Source organism: Zootoca vivipara, chromosome 10 (assembly GCF_963506605.1).
Source record: "Zootoca vivipara chromosome 10, rZooViv1.1, whole genome shotgun sequence".
Classification (NCBI taxonomy): Eukaryota; Metazoa; Chordata; class Lepidosauria; order Squamata; family Lacertidae; genus Zootoca; species Zootoca vivipara.
The window spans coordinates 71,740,174-71,752,147 of NC_083285.1; the positions used below are offsets into that span (position 1 = coordinate 71,740,174).

Here is an 11,974-nt window from a genome sequence, read left to right on the forward strand (position 1 = left end):
CCGGAATTGCTGCTCTGCGCCATAGCTCTAGGGGCGCACGCATTTACAAAGGGGAGGAGGGCAGGCAGGGGAAACCCCCCCCCCCGGTGGATGTTGCAGGAAAGGAAATGAGAATCGGGAGCGAGGACAAAGAGGTAAAGGGGCTGCGGGGGGACGAGAGGGGAGAAAAGGACCCAGAGACCCCCCCACCAGCTCCCTAAAGCGCCTTTCGTGGGCCCCACCGGGAGGGCCTGGATCCCTGCACGTGTGCTGTGTGAAAGAGGCTTTCCTTGGCCCCTTAGACGCCTTGGCGGGGGGGGGAACATGGGGCGCCCACCCAGGGGCTCCCCACGAGGATCCCATCGCCCCGTTTCCACTAGCTCCGCGCGGAGAGAAGCGGGCCATGAAAGGGTTAAGGGGCGCGAGACAGGCCTGGATAGAGACCCCCCCCCGTCCCTCCCCATCTCCTTTTGGGGTGGCCTTCGAAAGGAGAGATGGGGCGCGCAGGTGGGAGGGGTGATCCACGCCAAGGTGGCATTTGGGTGCAGGGGCGACTCTGGGAAAAAGGGAGGGGGAAGTGGGGGGGAGGGAGGGGAGCACGGAAGACCAGTTCTTTAGAGAGAAGTTGCCCTTGTGGCGCCCACGCCTTGGCTTCTCCCTCCTGCCCAGAAATCGGCCACCCCTTCAAGGTGACCAGAGAGGGATCCCTGGAAAGTGGGGGGGGCCTCCTGTCCCCTTCCTTCCTGCGGGCTCCATCCTCTTCCCACCCCATAGGGAAAGGTAAAGGGACCCCTGAACATTAGGTCCAGTGGTGACCGACTCTGGGGTTGCGGCGCTCATCTCGCGTTATTGGCCGAGGGAGCCGGCGTACAGCTTCCAGGTCATGTGGCCAGCATGACAAAGCCGCTTCTGGCGAACCAGGGCAGCACACGGAAATGCCGTTTGCGGTACCTATTTATCTACTTGCACTTTGACGTGCTTTCGAACTGCTAGGTTGGCAGGAGTGGGACCAAACAATGGCCCGTTGCAGGGATTCAAACCGCCGACCTTCTGATCAACAAGCCCTAGGGGCTCAGTGGTTTAACCCACAGTGCCACCCACCCCATAAGAACCCATTAACCCCTGCCCTGTCTAGGCGCAGTCCAAAATGACCCCCAGGCTGTGCACCTTGTCCTTTTGGGGCACAGTTACCCCATCAGGACTAGGACGTCACCACCCCCTCTCCCCCAGGGACAGTACTTTTGTCTTGTCAGGATTCAACCTCAATATGTTAGCCGCCATCCATCCTTCAACCACACGCAGACAGCCACACAGGGCATTCACCGCCTTCACTGTTTCTGATTTAAAAGAGAGATAGAGCTGGGTATCATCCACATACTGGTGAACACCCAGCCTAAACCTCCTGATGATCTCTCCCAGAGGCTTCATGTTGTTGTTTAGTCGTGTCCGACTCTTCGTATAGATATTAAAAAGCTTCATATAGATATTAAAAAGCAGGGGGGAGAGGATGGAGCCCTGAGGCACCCCACAAGTGAGAGCGCAGGGGTCTGAACACTCATCCCCCAACACCACTTTCTGGACATGGCCCAGGAGGAAGGAGGGGAACCACTGCATAACAGGGCTCCCAGCTCCCCTAGAGGGTCCAGAAGGATACCATGGTCAAAGGACTCCAAAGCCGCTGAGAGATCCAGCAGAACCAGGAAACAGCTTTCCCCTCGGTCTCTAGCCCATCGGAGATCATCAACCAGCAGTTTCAGTCCCATGATGAAGCCTGAATCCCAATTGGAAGGATCATGGTGGAAGGACCGTTCCTGGTCCTGCACCCTAAAAGCTCCAGGCACAATATCTTCATTAGCTATGAAGGGGACACAGGATACTTGGTGGACTCTTCTTCAAATGATTAATATTTTGATTACTTTTACATTGACGTATGATGTAAATAGTGCTTCTGTTTTCCTTATTCCACATCGGAAAGACTTAGATACACAGGTCTGAGCTCATTTCTGCACTTGAAACTGCTGTGTTAGCAGCAATGGAAGCCTGGGCAGAGTGTTTGGGGTCCTGGGCTGCCTAGACAAGAAGGCCCTCTTCTCAGCCTGGCTGATATGGTCCCAAGGAAAGCAGAGCAGTAGGTTTGGCACCAGCTTGGCTGCAGGAGTTCCTAGAAGGAGGTGTGCAGGACACCATCCAACCGTCTTAGAGACTCCACTCTGGATTTGTGTAGCCTTTTCTTTTCCTGAAGATAACTCATGAGGCAGCGAAGGTTTAGGACCAGAGTTTTCCTTCTTGATGGGCTCCCTTCCCAGGTAGATGAGCCCCATCTGCCCTTCACTTTCCTCTGCAGCAAGGGCAGAATCTGCCTTCTTGACTGTAGGATTCATTGTTGTTCTCACCCTCTCCCTCCACCAGGGCCTGCCTCCACCTGCAGCAGAATTCCCCTACCCACCAAGGATTTGAGACACACCAGCTATCCGCACCTGGTTTGGCTGGCCGGTTGAGGCCGTTCCTGGGATTGCGGCCCCTGTTACACACTGACAGCTTCTGGAAATCACAGGTGAGAGCTGAGTGCAGGGTGGGGAGCAATGGTGGGTAAGTTACCTTAAAAGGTGCACGACATGATCCCCACCAAAGGTACTACCACTCCTCTAACACCCCATGAAATCCTATAATTTTGATATTTAAGATAGATCAGGAATAAATCTGAAGAAGTGTGCATGCACACGAAAGCTCATACCAAAATAAAAACTTAGTTGGTCTTTAACGTGCTACTGAAGGAATTTTTTTATTCCATTAAGTACAGTTATCTATTTCCTGCTTTTCAGTGTCACATTAGGATAGTCCTGCGTCAGAAGAGGGGCACGAGATCAGGCAGCGCATCATTATTATAAAGAACAATGGGGGTGGGTGTTTCCATCTGGGATTCCCATGTGCCAGCTGCTTTCCTTCAGCTTCTCCTGCTCTTTCCATGTAATGCAAGGCAAGTACACAGAGGTCCATCTCCAAGAACAGGAGCTTCCCTGAGCACCCATTCAGCTGACCCCAAGCACCAGGCCTTGTCACTAGTTCTCTGACTGACCCAGACCACAGTCCCTGGGAAAGACGTAGACCTGGGAATCACAAAATAATATTAATAATAATAATAATCTATAATACCCTGCCCATCTGGCTGGATTTCCCCAGCCACTCTGGGTGGCTCCCAACACAACATTAAAAAATAAAAATATTCCTTCCAGCAGCACCTTAGAGACCAACTAAGTTTGTCGTTGGCTATGAGCTTTCGTGTGCATGCACACTTCTTCAGGTACCTGAAGAAGTGTGCATCTGAAGAAGTGTATCTGAAGAAGTGTGCATGCACACGAAAGCTCATACCCAACGACAAACTTAGTTGGTCTCTAAGGTGCTACTGGAAGGAATTTTTTTTATTTTGTTTCAACCTCAATCTGTTAGCCACCACCCATCCTCCAAACACCTCCAGGCACCCAAACAGGACATTCACTGCCTCCACTGGTTCCAATTTAAAAGAGAAATAGGGCTGGGTATCATGGATCCAAATGGTCCGCATCCTCCAGGCGTGCCTGGAGTTGTTCAGCAATGAACCGCTCAATCACCTTGCCCAAGAATGGAAGATTTGAGACTGGGCGATAGCTGGCCATATTGGCAGGTCCAAAGATGTTTTGTTTAAGAAGCGTTTTAATAACCGCCTCTTTCAACTGGTCTGGGAAGGCTCCGTCACAGAGGGAAGCATTCACCACCCCACAGAACCCATTGCCCAGACCTTTGCGAATCAGTTTTATGAGCCAGGATGGGCAAGGATCCAGGAGACAGGTGGTTGGTTTCACTTGTCCAAGCAGCCTGTCCACATCCTCGGAGGTAACAGATTGGAATTGATTCCATGCAACTCGACCAGACAGGGCTATAGCACTCTCCCCCCCCCCCGGCACCGCTCCCATGGTGGAGTCTACCTCTTTCCGAATCTAAGCGACTTTATCTGCAAAAAAAACTTTGCAAAATCATTGCAGGAGATCTTGGGGGCCTTACCAGACCCCGATGGCGCAGGTGGTTCCGTTAAATTACGAACCAGCTGAAAGAGATTCCTGCTGCTGTTTTCTGCAGATGCAATAGAGGCGGTGAAGAAAGTCCTCTTTGCCATCCCTATTCCCACTAGGTACGCTCAATGTTGAGCTCTAACCTGTGCCCAGTCAGATTCAGAGTGAGTCCATATGGACCTCCTGAGGCCAATGAGACTGTGCTGGTGATTAATGAAGATCTTGAGGTGGAAATGGGGGGGAACCACTTGATTTGAAAAGGCAGTCCCACAGGACAACGATATCCCAAAATCATGCTGCTTTATTTATTTATTTATTTATGCTTTATTTATTTATGTATTTTCGGGTTATGCCCTGCGACCTCCTCCACTCCCTCTTCCCGGCTCCCATTTGCAGCGTGTGGAGCAGCAAGAGCTTTGGGTCGTTCTCCTCCTCCTGCCCTCCCTTGCCAAGCAGCACCGCCCCAAATCTCCGGCTCCACCAGCCTCCCGGCAAAGCTGGCCTGGAGTTTCCCGGGACGGGGATGAGAGGGGGAGGGGGCATTTCCCCTCGCCCCCAAAGACTTGCCCTCTTTCCCCCACCCATTGGGAAGGGGCGGGCCTCCATCCACTATTCCCAATGCCTACTAGCTCAGCTCTGCCTCTAAGGTCAGGGGTGGTGATGGTTCAGAATACCACTGTGTACTGGCAACCAAGTCCTTCTTCATGACATGCACAGTTAACCTATGGAACTCCCTTCCACAGGAGGCAGTGGAATTTTTAAAAAATTTTATCATCTAAGATACTGTCTTATTTATTTTATAGTACAGTAAATTGATTACTGCCTTCATTTTATGGATCAATGGTCTTGTTAGAAAGTAAAATTCGTGTAAAATTGCTGTTTTAGGGAGAGTTTTTCATCGTCTGGAATGGATCAATCCACTTTCTATTACTTTCAATGGGGGGAAATTATAAATAAATAAATAAATAAATAAATAAATTTCGTAGTATCTGAAGAAGTGTGCATGCACACGAAAGCTCATACCAATGACAAACTTAGTTGGTCTCTAAGGTGCTGCTAGAAGGAATTCTTTTTATTTTTTTTATTTTGTTTTGACTACGTCAGACCAACATGGTTACTTACCTGTAACTTTTTCAATGGAAAAGTTCGCTTCAGGTTAAGAACGGACTTCTGGAACCAATTAAGTATAAGTACTTAACCTGAGGTACCACTGTACTATCATTTGACATCATTGCATTTTCATTTCCTAAAAATTGGGAACATGAGTAGGAGGTGGTAGAATGTAGGAGATGTTGAAATAAGAGAGGTGATAATGGAGTTTGATGTGTTCTCTTTCCCTTTGTTCTCTTCCTTGAAACCCAAACAGGACTTCCTCTCAGACCACTCTGAAGAAGGTGATGGAGAAGACAGTCAGAATTCCAGGGGACGAGGCACCTTTCGTTTCATTAGGAATAGCAATTAAATGTGTGAAATGTGGAAGGTGCTTCACTGAATGAGAACATATAGTTCACATCAACAAACCCAAACTGGAGAAACCATTTAAAGGTATGGAGAGTGGGAAAAGTTTCACTGATCGTGGAAAACTTAGAAAACATCGGCGGACTCACATGGGCAAGAAGAAATTGAAATGCAGGGAGTGTGGGAAGGAATTCAGTCAGAGTGGACAGCTTAAATTACACGAACGGACTCACACAGGTGAAAAACCATATGAATGCAAGGAGTGTGGAAAGAGCTTCAGTCAGAATGGAAGCCTTAAATTACACGAACGGACTCACACGGGTGAAAAACCATATGAATGTATGGAATGTGGGAAGAACTTCAGTCAGAGGGCAAACCTTAAATCACACGAACAGACTCACAAAGGGGAGAAACCTTTTAAATGTATGGAGTGTGGAAAGAGCTTCCGTCAGAGTGGACAACTCAATATACATCAACGGACTCACACAGGGGAGAAACCATTTAAATGTATGGAGTGTGGAAAGAGCTTCCGTCGGAGTGATGCACTCAGAATACATCAACGGACTCACACAGGGGAGAAACCATTTACATGTGTAGAGTGTGGAAAGAGCTTCAGTTGCGATACAAGCCTTAGATCACATCAACGGACTCACGCAGGGGAGAAACCTTTTAAATGTATGGAGTGTGGGAAAAGCTTCAGTCATAGTGGACACCTCAATATACATCAACGGACTCACACAGGGGAGAAACCATTTAAATGTATGGAGTGTGGAAAGAGCTTCAGTTGCGATACAAGCCTTAGATCACATCAACGGACTCACACAGGGGAGAAACCATTTCAATGTATGGAGTGTGGAAGGAGCTTCAGTTTCAGTGCAGGCCTTAGATCACATCAGCGGACTCACACAGGGCAAAAACCATTTAAATGTATGGAGTGTGGGAAGTGCTTCAGTTTCAGTACAAGCCTTAGAACACATCAACGGACTCACACAGGAGAGAAACCATTTAAATGTATGGAGTGTGGAAAGAGCTTCAATCAGATTGGAAACTTTAGAATACATCAACGGACGCATACAGGGGTGAAACCATTTAAATGCATGGTGTGCGGAACAAGCTTTAGTGATGGTGGAACCCTTAGAAAACATCAACAGATTCACACAGGGGAGAAACCATTTAAATGTATGGAGTGTGGAAAGAGCTTCAGTTTCAATACAAACCTTAGAACACATCAACTGACTCACACAGGGGAGAAACCATTTAAATGCATGGAGTGTGGAAAGAGCTTCAGTCAAAATGCGCACCTAACTTTACACCATCAAACTCATACAGGTGAGAAACCATTTAAATGTATGGAGTGTGGAAAGAGCTTCATTCAGATTGGAAACCTTAGAATACATCAACGGACTCACACAGGAGAGAAACCATTTAAATGCATGGAGTGCGGAAAGAGCTTCAGTTACACATCTACCCTTAGATCACATCAACGGACGCACACAGGGGAGAAACCATTTAAATGTTTGGAGTGTGGAAAGAGCTTCAGTTGCACATCTACCCTTAGATCACATCAACGGACGCACACAGGCGAAGGAAAACCATTTAAATGCATGGAGTGCGGGAAGAGCTTCAGTTACACATCTACCCTTAGATCACATCGGCGGACTCATACAGGGGAGAAACCATTTAAATGCATGGAGTGCGGAAAGAGCTTCAGTTACACATCTACCCTTAGAAAACATCAAGACTCACACAGTGGGGAAACCCTTTAAATGTATGGAGTGTGGAACGAGCTTCAGTTACACATCTACCCTTAGAAGACACCAACAGATTCACACAGGTGTACAGAAAATGCTTCAGTCAGTGTCGAAGTCTTAGAAAACGTCAGCAGACATACAGGTGAAAAACAAGTTAAATGTATGGTGTGTGGAAGGACCTTCAGTCAATGGAACCCTTTATTCACGTCAACAGACTCACACAAGAGACAAATCATATAAATGTTAGGAAAGTAGGTAGAGGTTCACTCCTAGTGGAATTCCTCCATCAACAGACTCAAGGATATGAAGAACAGCTGACACCCTACAAATCCATCAACCCTCAAAGAGGAGAAGCTGTTTAAAGGGAAAGATTGCAGAAAGTGCTTTATTTATAATGGAGTGTTTATGGAACATCTAAGGTCTCTCAGAGGGGAGAATCCATTTTGTGAATCCATGTTCCCCGACTATACCAAGTAAAAAGACTTCTGGTTTCTTAAGAAATGGGTTTTTCAACACCTTTTTCAATTCCTTATAAATCTTTTCCCAGAAGTCTTTTACTTTAGGGCACGTCCACCATATATGGTAAATGGTTCCTTCCACGGAATTCAGTCTCAGAAGCATGGTGTGCATGTGAAGTTCTTGTGTTTATATGTAAACCTATAAGTAACTTTGGATAGAGAGGGAGGGAGAGGGTGAATCTGGATTGCTGGTGGTGAGTGAGGATTAGGCTGGGAGATATTGTCCAATCATGATATGGTTGAAAAACCATTGATATGGCAATACACCGCGAATCACAGTGTGGGTTTCTGGGATGTACCTGGAAGCCGCCGCCAGAAATATTTGCTTCATGAAGCCCCTGCAGATGCTGAGTTGCTGAGTTTTCTCCCAGATGACAGGAAGCAAAACACACACGGAGAATGGATTCCACCATATTCAGTTTCAGACCATTCCCTGGCAAAACACATTGCCCTGTGTCGTTCCAGCCTCTTTCCTCCCTTGCTCCCTTCTGGCGGTGTGTGTGCCTGACTTAGATATCTTGTGGGGTGTATTTTTTTTTAGTGCTGAAACTGGATTTGCGCTAATAAGGAGCTACTGCTTATTCTGGGGTTTGGGGAAGATAGTATTTTTCCATAGTCCTAGAAGATTTTATTTCAATCATGCTACTAGGGCAGTGATGGGCAACCTTTTGAGCTTGGTGTGTCAAAATTCGCCAGAGAAACTGGGCAAAACTCGGGTGGTGTGTCACTTTGAGAAAAAACCATAATTTCACGGCAAGGGCGTACCCACCATGGGGCAAGTTAGGGCAGCTGCCCTACTCTAGAAGCTAGCTGCCCCCCCCCTCAGGCAAGGCCAAGCACGGCGGGGAACCAGGGAGCGCGGCGCGGTGGGCGGGAACGCCAAACTCGCGCTCCGCTGGGCTGGGCTCCGCCTCTGCCCACCAGCCCTGCTTCTAGGGAGGGGCACAGCCCGGTGGAGCGCGAGTTCGCCGTTCCCGCCCGCCGCGCTGCGCCTTCCCTCCAGCTCCCCGTCGCGCCCTCAGGCAAGGCCAAGTGCGGCGGGGAACCAGAGAGCGCGGCGCGGCGGGCGGGAACGGCAAACTCGCGCTCCGCTGGGCTGGGCTGGGCTCTGTCTCCGCCCACCAGCCCTGCTTCTAGGGAGGGGCACAGCCCAGCGGAGCGCGAGTTCGCCGTTCCCGCCCGTCACGCCGCGCTCTCCCTCCAGCTCCCCGTCACGCCCTCAGGCAAAGCCATGCACGGCGGGGAACCAGGGAGCGCGGCAGGGGGGCCTTCCTGCCCTGGTGAACTCCTGCCTTGCTGCCCCCTTTCCTGGCGCAGCGGCGGCTGCACTATTGCCGGCGCCTCCCCAGCTTTCCTCTCTGTGACAAAGGCGCCCGCCTTTGGCCAGGGTCTTTTCGATTGGGCCATCGCGAGGCAGCGGGAGGAGCTTGGCTCCGTCATCTGCCCGCATGCAAAACCGTGCAGGGGTCGGCAGTTGCTGAGAACAGGGTTGCAAGGAGAGAGGGGCGTCTGCGCGGTTCCAGATCTCTCTTTCTCTCTCTCTCTCAATCTCTCTCTCAATCTCCCAGCTGGAGGGAGGTCACGCCACGGTGCGCTCTGTCGGGCTGTGCTCCGCCTCTGCCCATCAGCCCGGCGCCTCTGACTGCACTTTCCCCGCCCACTTTGTGACCCCTCCCCTTCCGTGCCTTGGCCCCTCCCCTTGCCCCCCCCAGTTTTGATCCTGGGTACGCCCATGTTTCACGGTATTTCTAATTTAAATAACAAAAATGTATAATTGGAATATATAACTGTTTTTAATAAACCAAAAACTAATTATTTAACTTTTTTTAAAAAAAACATTTTTAAAAAATATTTAAAAAGGCGGGGGGGAATAAGGCAAAACCCAGAGGTCTTTCCCAGTGGGACTCTGGGCTCAGGCCTTCCTCCAACGGGTCTGCCGCTGGGGAGGTGGGCTTAGGTTGGGCCTGTGCCTTCTCGTGGTCCTCTTCAGCCCACCTCTCCCCTCACTCCCACTCCTTGAGAGGAGGTTTAAAATGCATTGGGGTTGACCTCCTCTTCCCCTTCCTTTTTTTTTTTTTTTGCGCCCACCGATCTCCTGCTTCAGTCTCCCAGATTTTTAACAGCTTCCCGGCTTTGTTCCACCCAGCCTTCTACCGCAGTATTTTAATTATTGTTTAAAGAAAAAGGGGGGTGGGGAAGGGGGAGGGAAAAAGCTCCCCTCTCAAAAAGAGTCAGACAAGCAGGTTTCAATTTAAAGGCAGGCCAACCAGCAGTCAAACAACAGTGACAAAAGTGGGAGTGGGGGGTGAGAAGTGGGGTAGGTGAGGATGATGAAGAGATGAGTAAAGGGGGGGATTTGGTGTATAAAATGAAGGGGGGAGTCTATGTATTAAAAGTGGGACATGGGGGTGATAATAGTGATGTAGAAGTGTTGATATTGGGGGGAGGGGGAGGGTTTTTTAAATGAAGTTAAAAAGTAAAAGTTTAAATAATAATAATATAGCGGTACCTCACAAGAAGAATGCCTCGCACAATGAAAAACTCGCAAGACAAACGCGTTTTGCAATTTTTTTTTGCCAACTCGCAAGACAAAGTTTTCTACAGCCGTGCCATAGAAAAACTCGCAAGACAAAAAGAAACGTTTTTGCCTTTTGGCCACTAGGTGGCAGCAGCCACCTACACATAGTGATGCCTCGCGAGACAAATTTTTCGCAAGAAGAATTGACTCGTGGAACGAATTAAATTCGTCTTGCGAGGTACCACTGTGATAAAAAAGGTAACAAAAAATGTGGTAAGAAAAATTTTAAACGGTAAAAAGTATAGCTAAAAGGGAGAAAAAAGACGAGGAGGGTGGGGAAATAAAGTTGTTATAATATTAAAAATATTGGTTAATGGTTTTTTTTAATGGCTTTTTTAAAAAACAAAAAAGGAAAAAATAATAAAAAATGAGAACAAAAGCAAATAAAAAATTACATTGAAAGCAAAAAGAAAGTGAAAAATTATTTTTAAAATTTGCAGAAGCGGGGGCTTCCCGATGATCCTCCCTCCGGGCTCTGATTTGCTTTTGGCTTGCCTATGGAGAGGGGGTGGGCTCGGGCCAGGGCTGGGCTCAGCCCTGTGCTTCCCCACGGCCTTAGTTTGCCCACCTACCTCTCCTCCTCTCCCTCGGTGATGCTAGCGGCGGTGGTAGCCCAATGGCTGGGCAGCCGGGTAAGGGCCTCTCCCTTCCACCCTCGCGCTCGTTCCTGGGTCCTCCGGCTGGGCGTCCCGGTGCAATGGTGCAGCAGCAGGGGGGTAAGACGGAGGCTCCTCGCCTCAAGGGGTCCCTCTCCTTCCCGTTCGGGGCGGGAGTGGCGGCAACGAGGTCTGGGCTCTCCTCCTTCCCCTCCTGAGCATTGACACTCCGTGGGGTGGGCTGATCTGCTCGGCCAATGGCCGGGTGTCCTCACCTCTGGTCTCCCGAGACGAGTGACCAGCAGCAATCCATGGGAAACGAAGTGGCGGTGGTGGAGGTTTCCCCCCGCTGGCCAGAAGTAAGGTCGAATATCCCGCCGTGTGTCACTGAAATGGCTACACATGTCATAGGTTTGCCATGACCGTACTAGGGAGTCTTCCTACCAGTGGACCACATTATTGCTTTCAGAGGGTTGTTGCGGCTACTCTAGAGTAAAGGCACTCCACTCCATATTGTCTTGAAGAGTTTATTGTGCATAATATTTACAGTGCGGAGGTAACTTCAAACATGACTGCTCAGTCCGATTCAGAACTCGGCAATGGCGCTCTTCTGTTTCACCACCAGCAAAATAGCCAGGGCACCCCAAAACGCCGCCCCCTTGCCCTGCGTCGGGGTGCTCGCCTTAATTCCAGCACCGGAAGGAGCGATGCCCTCTCAGCCCTTTGCTTCTCAGAGCAGCGTATAGGCTCTGTAGCATGCCTGAGCCCTGAGCCCTTCCACCGTGGCGTTGCCATGGCTCCGACAGCTGACTCCTCTCTCGCTCCATGCCTCTCCCTCCCTCATTGGCTCCTCCTGACCCACTGCTGCTGCTTGCGCTGGGCGAGGTGCTGCTTAGGATGACTGGGGCCGGCTCCCTAGAAGGAGTCCCCCTGACCATTCTCATACTGATGTTACGGTTGTTTCTGCTGTGTTTCATGGACTGGTTGAATGTGGGGGGGGGGAGGGAGGCACCAACTGGAGCAGACCAGGAGGGGGAGGTGTTGCAAT

General features: G+C 49.6%; 1 pseudogene; it reads left to right on the forward strand.

The window, feature by feature from the left end:
• LOC118090882 (oocyte zinc finger protein XlCOF6-like) lies at positions 1 to 8,586 on the forward strand (annotated as a pseudogene).
• Positions 8,587 to 11,974: the final 3,388 nt, after the last annotated feature.